The following is a 17,677-nucleotide window of genomic DNA, read 5'->3' as shown; positions in this document are numbered from 1 at the left end:
TAGTAGTACTACCTAAAAAATGTAAAAAATTACGAAAAAAAGGGAAAAAAAAGTTAAAAACACACACTTTATTAAACACATTATTAAACTACATTACTAATAAAAAGTTTAACAACATTAATTATAACAAATATATTATTTTTACATTTAAATGGCCTCTTTCTACAATTTTATTATTGTCGGCTACATTTCTAACTCCCTGCCTGCCAACATAAATTGATCCCTGTTTAAAAATTAATAAACATTTTATTAAAAAAATATAGATTTCATTAAATACATTTTTTCCATCCAGGGGCCAAAAATGCAATTTCCATTCAAAGGCATAAACGCCAGAAAAAAACGCAAGAAAAAACTTAGCCTTAGGATTGCCCTATTCCGTCATTTGCAACAAATAAGAATAATAGTTTTCCGATGACCTGTTTTCTACCAAAATAATACGTGTTACAATGTCCATATTAGGGCTTCCTCAAGCATCGGCCTGAACTCTGTCCTTCCTCATCCCAAACCCCTCCTCCCTCAGGTAAGACTCCCTCTTCCTTCAGCCTAAACTCCTCCCTCCTACTTCAGGCCAAACTCTGTCTTCCCTCCCCTTTCATCCAAAACTCGCTCCTCCCTCAGACAAAAATCTGTCCTGTTTCAGGCCAAGAGCTCTGCAGATCGTGATCCGCCCTGATTAACTGAGGCCACACACCTGAGAGTTGTAGTTCTGCAACAGCTGGAGGCACCCTGGTTGGGAAACACTGTACTAGGCATTCCTGCTGCACTGCATCTCCCAGTATGCCCAAACAGCCAAAGGCTTTTGGGAGTTGTATTTTTGCCAAATGTTGGGAGTTGTATTTTTGCAACAGCTGGAGGCACCCTGCTTGGGAAACACAGCTCTAAGCATTTATGCGCCCTTTCCCCTCTCTGCTCAGGGCTACCTGCACTGCCGAGAGCTGGGGGAAGTGTGTGTGGCCTTAGCCAATCAGGGAGAATCACACTCTTCTGAGCTCTTGGCCTGAGGCAGGACAGAAACAAAAATAGGAAGGGTTCAGCTCACAAAAAATAAAAAAATAACTTTTACTGCTTGAGGTTAAAACATGAACAAAAACAAAAGAAACCTATAAGGGCATTAAAAACAAAAGGCTGACGCATTTCGAACTTCCTAAGAGTTCTTAGTCATAATGCACTTTTGTTTTTGTACATGTTTTTGTTCATGTTTAAACCTCAAGCAGTGAAAGTTATGCTTTAATTTTTTTATGAGCGTGACCCCTCCTATTTTTGTTTCGCCCAGTCTGCACCAATGTTTTGGTAGGTGGTACTCACATTGTCTACAGTTTTCCAGCAGAAGACTGCTCATAGCATTACCCTGCCTCCGCCAGCTTGCCTTCTTTCAATTTTTCATCTCCTCCCCAAATAAGCACTACACATGCAAAAGACTTCAGCACCAAGTCAACATATTGACTAGGTGCTTGGGTCAAATTGTCCATGCTGGACATTATGTGCCTACCAGGAAGGGGCGGATGCCCCTTGTGTATTTTTGGGGTTGCATAGAAGGAGGCCACTTTTGGGAACGCATGTTTCAAAAACTCATACTCTGTTTTATCAATCAACTTCACTGATAATGCAGTGTTGAGGATAGTAATCAATTCTTAACTGAATTGTTTTGTGGGGTCTAGATGTCTAGATATTGTGGGGTCTAGATGTCTAGATATTCCCATAAATTTAGCTGGTTTAAAAACCCAATAATCTCACATTTGAACATATATTGTCTGAGCACATAGAACTTCCTGATTTCTGGAACGCATAGGATTACGCACCTTGTCCTAAATGCAAGATCAGAACGAGGTGTGGAATGCCACCCCCTGATCAGATGATGTAGCACCTTGAGTCACATGGTCTGCATCATACCTGATCGACAGTAAGAAAGGGAGTCACATGAATGTGATGTTGGCGTCGCTGATTGGAAGAGGTAGACCACGTGGTCAAGAGCTTATAGGTATATAGTGAGGACAGGTATGTTAAATTAGTACGACCGCCATCAGTGCCGCGCATATAGTGCTAGGTGCACTGTAATGCAACAAGGAGACCAAGCTCTACAATAGGTCCCTGATGGTACAAGCTATTGAAACGCATAGGACCCTCTGGATTCGTTTGACAAATAGAGCCATCTTATTGGAAGTCTGAACTTCAAATCGCCGCACATGACTGCACAAGAAACGCTACCCTTTCTACATGACCGCACCAAGGATTACAAGCTAAGTGTGACTCCAGCATATACAAAGAGAAATTCTTTCTCTCTTGTTCAATTAAGATATGGATATGATACATCTTCGAATTGATACTCTATGACCATAATGGATAATTATTGAGTGCCCAGATATCCATGTTTAGTATATAACGGAGAATACATACTCTCTAAATGGAGGATATATGAAATATAAGTGCAATGGCTGTATAAAATCCATCCATACCAGTAGTGTGAATAGTGTTTACTTGAGATGAGCAAATCGAACTTGACGAATGTAAATTCGTTACGCATTTCAGGAAAAATTTGATTTGCAACTAATGCAAATATTGCTGCGATTCTATCACGCGAATCGCTGCATTAAACTCCATTTAGTGCGGTCTAGGCTCCAGGGCATCTAAAATGGCAGTTCCACATGTGAGGAAATGGGGCAAGGAATCCTGGGAAGGCGGGAACAATGGTTGGCGGGATGACCCTGAATCACATGCAGGATGCAGCCTATCAGTCACCCCGGTGATGTCACAGCCCTATAAAATCGGCAGCCATATTCCGGCTAGTCACTTCATCCATTCACTGCAGAGAGATAGGACAGACAGCGCTGTGTGTTATACAGAATAGCTTTTTCCAGCAGTGTTTCAAATCCTAGTCATGTCAGCTCTGGACAGAGAGCAGTGCGTTTTTCACCGAATTTTTTTTTTTTTACTGCAGCGATTATCCTCACAGTCATTGTCTACAGCAATGTATTACAGAGAGGGGCAGAGAGCTGTGCGTTGCCTCATACGTTTGAACAAGCTGGCTCAGCTGGAGAATTGTTAGCAGAAGAGGGAGAAATAAGTTTTTAGCACAACTCTGTGTCTTTATTTGAAAACAAATGGTCTGCGAGTTATACTAGTCATTAGTGTTACGCCTAGCGCTCCGGGTCCCCGCTCTTCCCCGGAGCGCTCACGGCGTCTTTTTCCCTGCAGCGCCCCGGTCAGTCCCGCTGACCGGGAGCGCTGCACTGTCATGGCCGTTGGGGATGCGATTCGCACAGCGGGACGCGCCCGCTCGCGAATCGCATCCCAGGTCACTTACCCGTCCCGGTCCCCTGCTGTCATGTGCTGGCGCGCGCGGCTCCGCTCTCTAGGGTGCGCGCGCGCCAGCTCTCTGAGACTTAAAGGGCCAGTGCACCAATGATTGGTGCCTGGCCCAATTAGCTTAATTGGCTTCCACCTGCTCCCTGGCTATATCTGATCTCCTCCCTTGCACTCCCTTGCCGGATCTTGTTGCCTTGTGCCAGTGAAAGCGTTTAGTGTGTCCAAAGCCTGTGTACCTGAACTTCTGCTATCCATCCTGACTACGAACCTTGCCGCCTGCCCCCGACCTTCTGCTACGTCTGACCTTGCCTCTGCCTTGTCCTTCTGTCCCACGCCTTCTCAGCAGTCAGTGAGGTTGAGCCGTTGCTAGTGGATACGACCTGGTTGCTACTGCCGCAGCAAGACCATCCCGCTTTGCGGCGGGCTCTGGTGAAAACCAGTAGCCTCTTAGAACCGGTCCACTAGCACGGTCCACGCCAATCCCTCGCTGACACAGCGGATCCACAACCCGTAAGCCGAATCGTGACAGTAGATCCGGCCATGGATCCCGCTGAGGTGCCGCTGCCAAGTCTCGCTGATCTTCCCACGGTGGTCGCTCAGCAATCGCAGCAGATTGCCCAACAAGGACAGCAGCTGTCGCAGTTGACCGCCATGTTACAGCAACTTCTGCCTCTGCTACAGCAGCAACCATCTCCTCCGCCAGCTCCTGCACCTCCTCCGCAGCGAGTGGCCGCTCCTAACCTCCGCTTGTCCCTGCCGGACAAATTTGATGGGGACTCTAAACTCTGCCGTGGATTTTTGTCTCAGTGTTCCCTGCATATGGAGATGTTGTCGGACTTGTTTTCTTCAGAACGGTCTAAGGTGGCGTTCGTAGTAAGCCTTCTTTCAGGAAAGGCCTTGTCTTGGGCCACACCGCTCTGGGACCACAATGATCCTGCCACAGCCACAGTCCAGGCCTTCTTCGCTGAACTCCGGAGTGTCTTCGAGGAGCCAGCCCGAGCTTCTTCTGCCGAGACTGCCCTGTTGAACCTGGTCCAGGGTAATTCTTCAGTGGGCGAGTACGCCATCCAATTTCGTACTCTTGCTTCCGAGTTATCATGGAATAACGAGGCTCTCTGCGCGACCTTTAAAAAAGGCCTATCCAGTCGCATCAAGGATGTGCTGGCCGCACGAGAGATTCCTGCCAACCTCCAAGAACTCATCCATTTGGCTACCCGCATTGACATGCGTTTTTCTGAGCGACACCAAGAGCTCCGCCAGGAAAAAGACTTAGATCTCTGGGCACCTCTTCTACAGCATCCTTTGCAGTCTACGCCTGGGCCTCCCGCCGAGGAGGCCATGCAAGTGGATTGGTCTCGCCTGACCCAGGAAGAAAGGAATCGCCGTAGAGAAGAAAATCTCTGTCTGTACTGTGCCAGTACCGAGCATTTCTTGGTGGATTGCCCTATCCGTCCTCCACGCCTGGGAAACGCACGCACGCACCCAGCTCACGTGGGTGTGGCGTCTCTTGGCTCTAAGTCTGCTTCTCCACGTCTCACGGTGCCCGTGCGGATCTCTTCTTCAGCCAACTCCTCCCTCTCAGCCGTGGCCTGCTTGGAATCTGGTGCCTCTGGAAATTTTATATTGGAGTCCTTTGTGAATAAATTCAGCATCCCGGTGACCCGTCTCGTCAAGCCGCTCTACATTTCCGCGGTCAACGGAGCCAGATTGGACTGCACCGTGCGTTACCGCACAGAACCCCTCCTCTTGTCTATTGGACCCCACCTCGAGAGGATTGAGCTCTTCGTTCTCCCTGGCTGTACCTCTGAGGTCCTCCTCGGTCTGCCATGGCTCCGGCTTCATTCGCCCACCCTTGATTGGACCACCGGGGAGATCAAGTACTGGGACTCTGCCTGCCACAGGAAATGCCTCTCTCCCCCTCCCAGTCCCGTCAGGCAAGCCTCTGTGCCTCCTCATGGCTCCCGTCCTTGTGTCTCCCTGCCCCGTGCCAAGCTTCACCCTCTGCCCTCCCTCCCCATTCCTACTCCTGCTGTACTGCCTGCCATTGAGGAAACCATCCATTCTTTCCCGGTGTCCTCATCCCAGGGGAGGCAGTTATCGGACAAAAAAAAGGGGAGACCTAAGGGGGGGGGTACTGTTACGCCTAGCGCTCCGGGTCCCCGCTCCTCCCCGGAGCGCTCACGGCGTCTTTTTCCCTGCAGCGCCCCGGTCAGTCCCGCTGACCGGGAGCGCTGCACTGTCATGGCCGTTGGGGATGCGATTCGCACAGCGGGACGCGCCCGCTCGCGAATCGCATCCCAGGTCACTTACCCGTCCCGGTCCCCTGCTGTCATGTGCTGGCGCGCGCGGCTCCGCTCTCTAGGGCACGCGCGCGCCAGCTCTCTGAGACTTAAAGGGCCAGTGCACCAATGATTGGTGCCTGGCCCAATTAGCTTAATTGGCTTCCACCTGCTCCCTGGCTATATCTGATCTCCTCCCTTGCACTCCCTTGCCGGATCTTGTTGCCTTGTGCCAGTGAAAGCGTTTAGTGTGTCCAAAGCCTGTGTACCTGAACTTCTGCTATCCATCCTGACTACGAACCTTGCCGCCTGCCCCCGACCTTCTGCTACGTCTGACCTTGCCTCTGCCTTGTCCTTCTGTCCCACGCCTTCTCAGCAGTCAGTGAGGTTGAGCCGTTGCTAGTGGATACGACCTGGTTGCTACTGCCGCAGCAAGACCATCCCGCTTTGCGGCGGGCTCTGGTGAAAACCAGTAGCCTCTTAGAACCGGTCCACTAGCACGGTCCACGCCAATCCCTCGCTGACACAGCGGATCCACAACCCGTAAGCCGAATCGTGACAATTAGATGGTATAATACATACCCAGCAGTCCATTCCTAATAGTCTTTGAGAGAGAAAGTGCAATTTTGGGGTTAGTACACAGCTGTGTGCTGCAGCTCTGTTGTGTACTGCTGGTGTTGTGCACAAATACTTATTTAAGTGTACTGTAGTGCATTTTTCTGCCCTCATAAGTGAATACCACATATCTACATCTAAGTAGTGTACTATTTTGTACCTGTTAATCTGTCAAGGGCCTAGATACTGTGAAAGGCAAGGCAAAATTAATCACCGGCTGGTGTTTTACTCAAATACTTTTTTTAAGCGTACTGTAGCACATTTTTCTGCCCTCATAAGTGCATGCCACTTACCTACATCTAAGTTTTTATACTATTGTGTACGAGTTAAACTCTCAAGGGCCTAGATGTGTGAAAGTCCAGGAAAAAGTAATCACCGGCTGGTGTTTTACTCAAATACTTATTTAAGCGTACTGTAGCACATTTTTCTGCCCCCATAAGTGCATACCACATACCTACATCTAAGTAGTGTACTATATTGTACCTGTCAATCTGTCAAAGGCCTAGATACTGTGAAAGGCCAGGCAAAAGTACTCATTGGCTGGTGTTGTACTCGAATACTTTTTTAAGTATACTGTAGTGCATTAATTTGCCCTCGTAAGTGCATACCACATAACAACATCTAAGTGGTGAACTATTTTGTACCCATTAAACTCTCCAGGGCCTAGATATTGTGAAAGTCTAGGCAAATGTAATCACTGGCTGGTGTTTTACTCAAATACTTTTTTAAGCATACTATAGCACATTTTTCTGCCCTCATAAGTGCATAACCCATACCTTCATATAAGTAGTGTACTATTTTATACCTGTTAATCTGTCAAGGGCCTAAATACTGTAAAAGGCCAGGCAAAGTACTCACCGGCTGGTGTTGTACTCAAATACTTTTATAAGCGCACTGTAGCGCATTTTTCTGCCCTCATAAGTGCATACCACATACAAACATCTAAATAGTGTACTATTTTGTACCTGTTAATATGTCAAGGGCCAAGATACTGTGAAAGGCCAGGCAAAAGTACTCACTGGCTGGCGTTGTACTCAAATACTTTTTTAAGCGTACTGTATTTCATTTTTCTTCCCTCATAAGTGCACACCACATACGTACATCTAAGTGTTGTACCATTTTGTTCCTGATAAAGTCTTAAGGGCCTAGTTACTGTAAAAGACCAGCCAAAAGTACACACCTGCTGCTGTTCTAGACAAATACTCTTTTAAGCGTAGTGAAGCGTATTATACTCCCCTCATATACGCACTAAGTATGTCAGGCAGAGAAGTGCCAGGACATGCACAGAGGAGTGGCAGAGGCCTAAATTCATTAGGCGCAGGCAGAGGTCACAGCAGACTAGGGGCGAGTGGCAGCAGGAGTCGCAGTGTTGCCAGCATTCAGGGTCCTGAAGCAGACACTGTTGAGGAACCGAGGACATCAGTGATGTGCAGACACATGTCGATCGCAATTGGGAGCCGGGTGCAGAAGGGGCTTCATCATTATCAGGAGAAGAGGGTTGCAGGTTGCCGGTGAGGCAGCAGCTGAGCCAGCAAGGTGGTAGCACGGTTAGCAGTCAGCATGGTGGCAGAAGTGTAAATTCTGGAGCCAAACTTGCCCGGGTGAGACCACCTGCTTTGTGGCAGCCTACCTTCCCAGGAGGTAGTGGAACAGGGGTTGCTGGAGACAGCATCAGTCAATTAGTGCGGACTGTTGGTGGGAAAATCAGCTACTCGGCGGTGTGGCAGTTTTTCATCATGCATTCGGAGGAGGTTAACATAGCCACATGCAAGATGTGTCGGCGGAAGGTGAAGCAGGGCCAGGGTCCCAATGTTGGCACCACGGCCCTGCGTCAACATATGCTGTGCCACCATAAAGGGGCCTGGGAGAACCGTGGCTCCGAAGTGGTGGTCAAGCCTGCTGCATCACCCAGTGGCACGCTGCTCCCTCTTTCTTTTTTGTTTAAATCGTTTTTTATTCAAGTTTTTCATTTTAAAACAAACACACGACTGTACTACAGAAATTGTAGCCAGGAATATACATGTTTACACAATATGCGTGAGGAGTACCATGTGGCTCCTGTATTACTAATCCGTAAATAGTCATAAACTAAACAACAACAGGTACATGGTAGGTAGGAGATAGCTGAGTGCATATACCACGGTCAGAGCATACGTTAGTACGAACTAAGTAATTTAGGCAAACAGTGTCTATAGCTACATAGCGAAATGGTTCTCCTGTGTATCAACTAACAGTTACTACCTAGTGGGTGAATGGAAAAGAAGTAGCTATATTGAGTAAGTATGAGTAGCTGAGGGCGGTTAGATATCCCTACAGTGAGTTGAGGATTGCCACAACCTCCAACGTTTCTGAAATTTAGGTAGAGTCCCAGGTCCCAGGGCTATGATTTTTTTTATACGAGTAAGTAATGTTAATTTTATTGATCAGGGTGTCTTTAGAAGGGATCGTTGCTGTCTTCCAAAGGCTGACTATTAGAATTTTAGCGAGGATGCACACTATACAGAACAAGTCACGATTATCTGGTGGGAGAGTGCCAAGCTCCAAGAAGAGCAAAACAGATTGGGGGTACCACGGGAGAAGCCTACCAAACAATTCTACCAGAAGTCGTCTGCAGGAAGTCCAGAAGGGTCTGAGTATTGGGCATTGCCATAGTATGTGGTATAGAGTTCCCCTGGCCCCACACCCCCGCCAGCAAAGATGTGAGACCCCCGAATACATTGTGGAGAGGCGATCCGGGGTATAATACCAACGAAGTGCCGTTTTTTGCACGGATTCCACGTGTGATGAGCATTGAAATGCTCTGTGCATTTGTTTGAGTGCGTGTTGCCATTCCTCTGCTGTAAAAGACTGTGCTAAGTCCCGTTCCCATAGTCTCATAGGGTATGATTTAGTGAATGCAGCAACTTGATTAAGAGTATCGTAATATATTTTCAAACCCTTAGTGGGTCTAGCCATGCGACGCAGGGCCAGTGTGTCAATATGAGGGGCGGAGGGGGTCAGATTGTGTAAAAGGTGGCGGACTTGCAAATATTTATAAAAATCTCTCACGGGGATAGCATATTTTTCACAGATAGATTGGAAGGGTAAGAGCTGGTTGGGATCATAAAGCAGTTGCGTATGCATGAGCCCTGCGGAAATCCAGGAAGAAAGATCTAATCCAGGGACAGACGCTTGGAGAAGCGTGATTGGTAAGTATTCCCTAGAAGGAGTAGAGAGGGATGTAGTTGCAGTTACGTATGTTGTCCATGCAGCGTATGAGGCTTTAAGTAGAGGGTTATGCAAGGTGGGGGAGGTAGGTTCCAATACGGTAGGTGCATAAGATCACGAAGTGAGTGTGGTAAGGCTGATATACCCTCCATTTCCACCCATGGGAGAGTAGTCAGATTGCACCACCAATGCTTCAATTGAGAGACCAGTGTCGACACGTAATAAAATTGAATATTGGGAAGACCAAGTCCACCCCTATGCCTGTCCTTTGGGAGCAGTGTCAGAGCCACCCTTGGGCGTTTACCTGCCAATACATATGAGGAGAGAAGTTGATGTGCAGATTTAAAGAAGGAAGACGGGAGAGAGATAGGTAAGGTGCGAAAAAGATAAAGAAAGCGAGGTAGAAGGAACATTTTGAAGGATGCCACCCTGCCCACCCAGGAAGTTTCTGTCAACCCCAAATGTTCCGTCTCCTTAGTTAAAGTCGCTAGGAGAGGAATATAATTGTAGTTGTACAAAGTTTTATGCGGGAAGGAGAGATGAATGCCTAGATAAGGTAGAGTAGTAGTGCGCCATTCAAAGGGGTAAGCCGCTTGAAGGAGTCCTAAGTCTGAAGGGGGATGTGTACAGGTAAGGCTTGTGTTTTGGTCCCATTTAGAAGATAATAGGATAGCTGTCCAAATTTCGATATAGTGTCCATAACCGCCGGCACAGAAACCCGGGGGTTCGTCAAAGAGAGAATAACATCGTCAGCATATAAGGATATGACATGGTTCGTGTGACCCACGTTAACTCCCGTAATGGAAGCGTGTTGTCGGATGGCCTGTGCCAGTGGCTCCATGGACAAAATATAGATCAGGGGTGAGAGTGGGCAGCCTTGACGGGAGCCATTGGTGATAGAAAAGAAGTCAGAGAAGGAGCCATTAGCTAGGACTCTAGCGGAGGGGCAAGAGTACAGGGAGGAGATAGCTGAGAAGATTGCTCCGGAAAACCCCATATGCTGAAGCACCGAAAAGGCGTACGACCACCGAAGGCGGTCCAAAGCCTTCTCGGCGTCCAAAGCCACTAGCAAGGCAGGGGTGGGAGATAGCTCTAGATGGTGGAGAATGTTAAGAAGACGTCTGGTATTGTCGGACGCCTGACGACCAGCTACGAAACCAGATTGATCTGGGTTGATCAAGGATGGTAAAACCACAGATATCCGAGAGGCCAAAATTTTGGCAAAAATTTTGACATCTTGGTTTAAAAGGGAGATAGGACGAAAAATTTTTGGACAGTCTGGTGGCTTGCCAGGTTTGGGCAGGGCGGTAATGATGGCTTGTAAGTTCTCAGTGGGGAAGGAGCCTCTCTCTATTGCTAGATGACAGGCTGCCACCAGATGAGTGGATAGCAACAATTGGAATTTTTTGTAATAAGAATTTATAAATCCATCTGGGCCTGGGGCTTTGTCTGGGGGCAATGAGTTAATCGTGTTGCGAACTTCCTCCGGAGTGATCTCCCCATTGAGGGAAACAAGTTGTTGGGCAGAGAGAGAGGGGAGGTTTAGACGAGACAGAAATGAAACAGTTAGATTATGTAAATCTGAAGGGGGGGGGGGGATTGGAAGAGCCGAGATTGTAAAACTGGGCATAGAAAGATTGAAAGCCGTTAGCAATGTCGGTGGGAGTGTAGAGTTTCTTATGAGACAGTGGGTGGAGCAGGAAAGGTATTCTGGATTTAATATGCCATTGCTTCAATCTATTTGCAAGTAGCTTACCCGTTTTATTATTCTGAGAGTAGTAAGTGGCCACGCTGCTCCCTCTTTCAACCAGCCAAGGCTCCACCACCTCAGCCGAAGGGAGCTGTGTGTCATACCCTACTTCTGTCACTCTAGATGCTCCTGCTCCTCCTACTTTTAGTCAGTCATTCTGCCAGCAATCCATCGGCGAAGCCATGTCCAAGAGACAACAGTATGCGCCCACTCATCCAAAGGCACAGAAGCTGAATGTGCTCCTGTCCAAGTTGCTGGTGCTGCAGTCCCTCCCTTTTCAAGTGCTGGACTCTGCACCTTTCAGAGAACTGATGGCTTATGCCGAGCCAAGGTGGTGAGTCCCAAATCATCATTTCTTTGCAAAGATGGCAGTATCAGCCCTGTACAATTTTGTGGAAGAGAAGGTGGGCCAGTCCTTGAACCTGTCAGTGTGTACCAAAGTGCACGGCAATGCCGAAGTCTGGAGCTGTAACTATGGTCAGGGACAATATATGTCCTTTACGGCTCACTGGGTGACTGTGGCTCCTGCACAGCCACAACACCAACTTGGACAGGTCACGCCGCTTCCTCCTCTGTGCTCTAAGGCCGTTGGTCCTGTGACAGTGTGCGACTCCTGTAATACCAAACCCCAGGGCCTTGGCCCTGTGTTTAAACCCCTACTGTGCAACCCCTAAAACTTACATTTTACTGTGTACGATTAAAATGGTAATCCCAACAGAATTATTGGTTAAAACTGATAACCAAGTGATCTTAATATGCAACATATTAGAGAGAAAATGCTCTCCAATGAATTGTTATGCAGCCTTGCAGTGGCCGCTAAACAACCTGATCACTCTGGTATCACCTAAAATATAACACTATTGCCGCCTCTACATGTTTTGCGGTAACTACGGCTTTCTCAAGAGACAATGGTGGCTATGGAAATGGCTGCTCCAAAATGGCGATGGGGGTATTTATAACCCATCCCTGTGACATCATCATCCTTGGACTTTCATCTCTATCCAATCAAAATATGCGTCACATGCTCTGCTGACTAATCTGCCTATCCTGCGGCTTTCACAATCATTCTCACCTGTGCCGATCCGGAACTCACCAGTCACATAATAAGAGGTTGCTGACATCAGGGGATGACGTCCATTCATCACCCTCTGTCAATCACATGCGCCGATCCCGAATGCCTGTGTCATCTAAATGCGCCGCATATGCCAGTTAAGCAGCACGGGAGACTTCTCCATCTGTCAAATCAGCTGCTGCTGCGCACGTGCTAATATTTAGCCTGAAAGCCGCATCGGCAGAGAGACTGCGCATGTGTTAGAACTTAGAATAAAGCAGCATCAGCACCACTGTGTTTTCACTAATGTTTCTATGGCTCAGATGCTTTGTAGAAGTACTATCCATATTGTACATAAGTGATGTGTAGGTGTAATCTACGTTCAGGGGGCAATTATCCATTATATTGCAATCATATGTCCAGTCAGACATGATAAATATTCATTCCCTCACACACATGAGCAAAGACACTTCATATCTTTTAAATGGCATAACACAATTATTAATATCAGTATCTCAGATCCTCTCATATACTGTTCAGGTGTGGATAAAAACTCAGACTATGATCTTGTAGACCGACATACAGGACCAGAGCAATGATTGTGTGCCTACAGCTGTCACTTGTCGGTTTACTATGATATTAAATTCCCTCCACTGAATACTTCTCCTTGGCAGTACTCATTCTCAGTGATGTCATGAAGTTACCATGCTTCAGTGAGCATTTCGGCAACTAGCCATCTATCGTGGTCCCAGGGCTTCTCTAATGGTTGCTTCGCACATGATCCCAACACGATCAAAGGTCAATGTAAAGACTAATAGTCCAAGCTCAAAGATAACAGGGATTAATAGGCCCTTCATAATATATTGTCTGTAGCAGCCAGCCTAAAAACACTGATGGGGAAAATAGACAAAGTGAAAATATACATGTATAGAAACAAGAAATTATAGAAAGGCTGCAAATGAGAAGCCTTCATTCATCCCTAATGGTGCTTGACTGCGTAGTCGCCAGATCCACTTTGCTTCCTTTTGCAAAGACAAGTTTCAATATTCCCCTTCCGGGGACCAAGCTTCAGTTGACACAGTCCCATAAATTCCAAATCTTGTAACATGCCATTGTGGATTGCGAGAATGTTCCTCGATAAGGGAGTGTCCTTATTTGTCCTAATATTGCTCAGGTGTTGCGAGATCCTTCGGTGGAACTCCTGAGTAGTTTTCCCCACATAAATTTTGGGGCACAAACAGCGGGCAACATAAATGATATTCCATGATCCACAATTAATAAATTGTCTAATCTGATAAAACCAGTTGGTCTACGGGATTCACTATTTTCTTTGTTTTCTTGACATGTCGGCAGAAACTACAGTGGCCACATGAATATGTGCCCACTGTTCCACTAGATAACCAGTTACCCCCACTACTCCCAGTTTTTAGGGGACTCTGCACCAACTGGTCCCTAAGGCTAGGGCCCCTGCAAAATTTCACACTAGGTGAGTTGCCAATGACCGGTAATGAATCTGTATCCCTTGACAACAGGTGCCAGTGGCGCCTCCTCATCCACCACCGTGTCCTCAGCCTCCACTGCAAGGACAAGTCTCAGTGCCCCTTCAGCATACCATGTGTGCATGGCACAGCAGTGTCACGCTGTTCTTCACATAGTTTGCCTTAGCAAACCGAGTCACACAGGGGAGGAACCGCTAAAAGTCATTCATAAAGAAATCGGAGCATGGTTTTCTCCACGAAAACTGGAAATGGGAACCATGGTGACCGACAACGGGAAGAACATCTTGTCTGCACTGCGACAAGGAAGGCTGAACCATGCGCCCTGCATGGCACACGTGTTCAATCTGGTTTTCAAGTGGTTCCTAAAGTGTTCCCCCTATTTGCAAGACATTCTAACAATGGAAAGGAAACTTTGCATGCACTTCAGCCAATCGTACACGGCAAAGCACACCCTCATTGAGCTGCAGCGTCAGAACGGTATCCCCCAACATAGTTGGAATTCCACCCTCCATATGTTGGACCGACTATACAAACAGAGGAAAGTCATCACCGATTTCTTGATGATCCAAGCCAATAGGGGTACTCCCCTGTGTAACCTCAATGTCAACCAGTGGCAGCTCATACGTGACACATGCCATTTGCTCAGGCCCTTTAAGGAAGCCACCTTATTAGTCATTTGCCAGGATTACGGGATGAACAACATCATTCCACTGCTTTATTTCCTACAACCCGTGTTGGAAATGATTGCTGGTCAGGGCACTGCAGACGTGGTGCCTAAATCTCATGGCCACATGAGCCCTATGGGGCCTGAATTAGAGGAGGGGCACAGTGGAGCACAGTTTAGGTTTCACGAAATGGGTGGTTTTTCTAGTCATCTGACAGGAGAGGAGGAGCAGGAGCAGCCAGAGGAGCTAGAGGGTTATGAGGAAGGCAAGACAGAGGACCCATACACACCGTGGCAGTATGCAGTGGAGATGGAGGCAGGGAGTCACTCCGAGTTACTTGCACAAATGGCAGGATGCATGCTCAATTGCTTGCGTAGTTACTGCCGAATTGTCACCATTCGGCAGCGGGATGATTTCTGGCTCTCAACCTTATTTTGGACCACCACTGAGATCGCGCGCGCGATCCAGCACGAGGACGCCAGTTCACTTACCTGTTGACACCATCCAGAACTGCTTCACAGGACATCGTACTAAGATCAGCAATTTCACTGTGAGCTACACTCCATTGCGGACTGCAGGTACCACTCTGTATGAACTATTACAGCATCTTGAGAATATTGCCTATATTACTGTGAACGACCTGGCATATTAATCCTTTGCACCATCATTGAATATAAGACAAACTTGCTGCACGGATATCACTTTACCGATATCATAGACTCCAGTTTTATAAGTTGACTTTTATCAAAAGGTGGCTGATTATATCATATTATTTTTATATTTTTATCTGAATGTTTTTATCAGTTTTACTCTTAAATACATCTTGTGCAAGGGCCCTGCACTGATGTATAGTGTATCATAAATTAAGAAATGTGAATTATACTTTATAAGTTTCCAACCTCTCTTCGGGTTCACTACCAAGTATACACCCCAGTAATATTTCTTCAACATCATAATTAGCAATTTTCTATTCCATATTTTTTATTCCTTAATTTGTTTCTTTCTATCTACATTTCACTGTCTCTTGAGGACTGGTTCTTGTATATAACACTCTCTTATATATAACCTAGGTCTGTGGGATATAGACCTATCCAGTTTAGGCTGGGTTCACACTACGTTTTCTCCCATACGGGAGCGCATACGGCAGGGGGGAGCTAAAAGCTGGCGCTCCCGTATGTCACCGTATGCGCTCCCGTATGTCATTCATTTCAATGAGCCGACCGGAGTGAAACGTTCGGTCCGGTCGGCTCATTTTTGCGCCGTATGCGCTTTTACAACCGGACCTAAAACTGTGGTCAACCACGGTTTTATGTCCGGTTGTAAAAGAGCATACGGCGCAAAAATGAGCCGACCGGACCGAACGTTTCACTCCGGTCGGCTCATTGAAATGAATGACATACGGGAGCGCATACGGTGACATACGGGAGCGCCAGCTTTTAGCTCCCCCCTGCCGTATGCGCTCCCGTATGGGAGAAAACGTAGTGTGAACCCACCCTAACCGTGAGTCAGTTGGCTGAGTGAGCAGCACAATTTCATTGCTTTATCCGGAATTGCTAAATACATCATGAATGTGAACTATGATTTGAATATAAGCTGTAGTCACGAAAATCGTACATGCACTACTAGTATGAACTACGTCCTAAAGATCATATGTAATGGGACAAGTCATGCCTAAGTGAAATGTTTTATTAATATATGCTGTGGTCACAGTAATTGTGAATATATTGTGAGCGTGAACTGTGTTCTGAGCCTGTAAATGGAATTATTGAACACTATTGTAAAACTGAAAACGCACCATTGTGAATTGCACTTCAACATTGCTATAGTATATGCTGCGGCCATAGTAATTGTCACCGTACTGTGAGCATGAACTGTGTTCTGAGCCTACTTATTGAACACTGCTGCTATATAGAATAACGCACTGATGTGATTTGTATTTTAGCATTACTATAATGAATGTCATTGAGGAGAAGTATCTGATCCGTATATAATAGGACTGTTACATTGGTCTATATGCCAATACTGTTTCTCCAATCTTGATATTGTGCAACACTAATGGACTATTATATCTAGTGATGCCAATGGAGGTGTGAACATGTGTTGAGCATATATATTTTGTGTGACACATCTTATGTATCCAATAGATGTATAATCTTGTGTAGACAGAAGCAAACAGAGAGAAAGTCCAGCTTCCTCCCAGACCCGTAGCACCTGGACTTGCTTGGGCAGCGCCTAAGATATAGCAGTAGGAAGAAAGGGAATGTCCAGCGCAGGTACAGGAACGAATTCTTTATTGTAAAACTTCAGCACATGGATGACACAGACACAGAGTGACGCGTTTCGGCCCTAGTGTCGGGCCTTATGTGCTGAAGTTTTACAATAAAGAATCTGTTCCTGTACCTGCGCTGGACATTCCCTTTCTTCCTACTGCTATAATCTTGTGTACATATGAAAGACGGCTTAGATGATGGCGACCTAATCTGCACTTTTTACTATATTTTTTGTACACATTTTTTGATACATTTTTATTAGAGATGAGCGAACTTACAGTAAATTCGATTCGTCACGAACTTCTCGGCTCGGCAGTTGATGACTTTTCCTGCATAAATTAGTTCAGCTTTCAGGTGCTCCGGTGGGCTGGAAAAGGTGGATACAGTCCTAGGAGACTCTTTCCTAGGAATGCATCCACCTTTTCCAGCCCACCGGAGCATCTGAAGGCTGAACTAATTTACGCAGGATAAGTCATCAACTGCCGAGCCGAGAAGTTTGTGACGAATCGAATTTACTGTAAGTTCGCTCATCTCTAATTTTTATAATGGTACAATTAAAGCTAAGTTTTAAAGGTTTTCTATATGGTCATTTGATATTTCTGGGAGACCTAATTCTATATCTAATTATCTCTGCAAACTAAATTTACACCATCTAAATATGCCCATGATTATTTAAACAACATGCGCTTATTCCAATTTTTTAAATCTGGTGCATTTGTAGAATGTCTAAACTAAGCTAAGTGTTAGACACTTGTGAATTTATTCCTTCCTGTGTGTGACAGCTTTTTATAATAATCAGCATTTATTTCTTCCATCAAATAGCACTGGGAACCTGGGACCAATGCCAGGGTGCATTCACATATCGTTTTTACTCTCTGACAGTCGAATCTAGCAGGAGAATTTCTAAACTGCCTGCTGCTGTATCCCTGTCCATCCATTTCAATGAGCCAATAGTACAGTTTGGCTCATTTTCCAAACGTATCCGTTTTTTGGCTAGGACTGAAAAGTGTGGTCTACCAGCTGTTGAAGAGTGGAGAC

This window comes from Hyla sarda, chromosome 1 (genome assembly GCF_029499605.1).
Source record: "Hyla sarda isolate aHylSar1 chromosome 1, aHylSar1.hap1, whole genome shotgun sequence".
NCBI lineage: Eukaryota > Metazoa > Chordata > Amphibia > Anura > Hylidae > Hyla > Hyla sarda.
Note: the sequence above shows the minus strand (reverse complement) of the source record.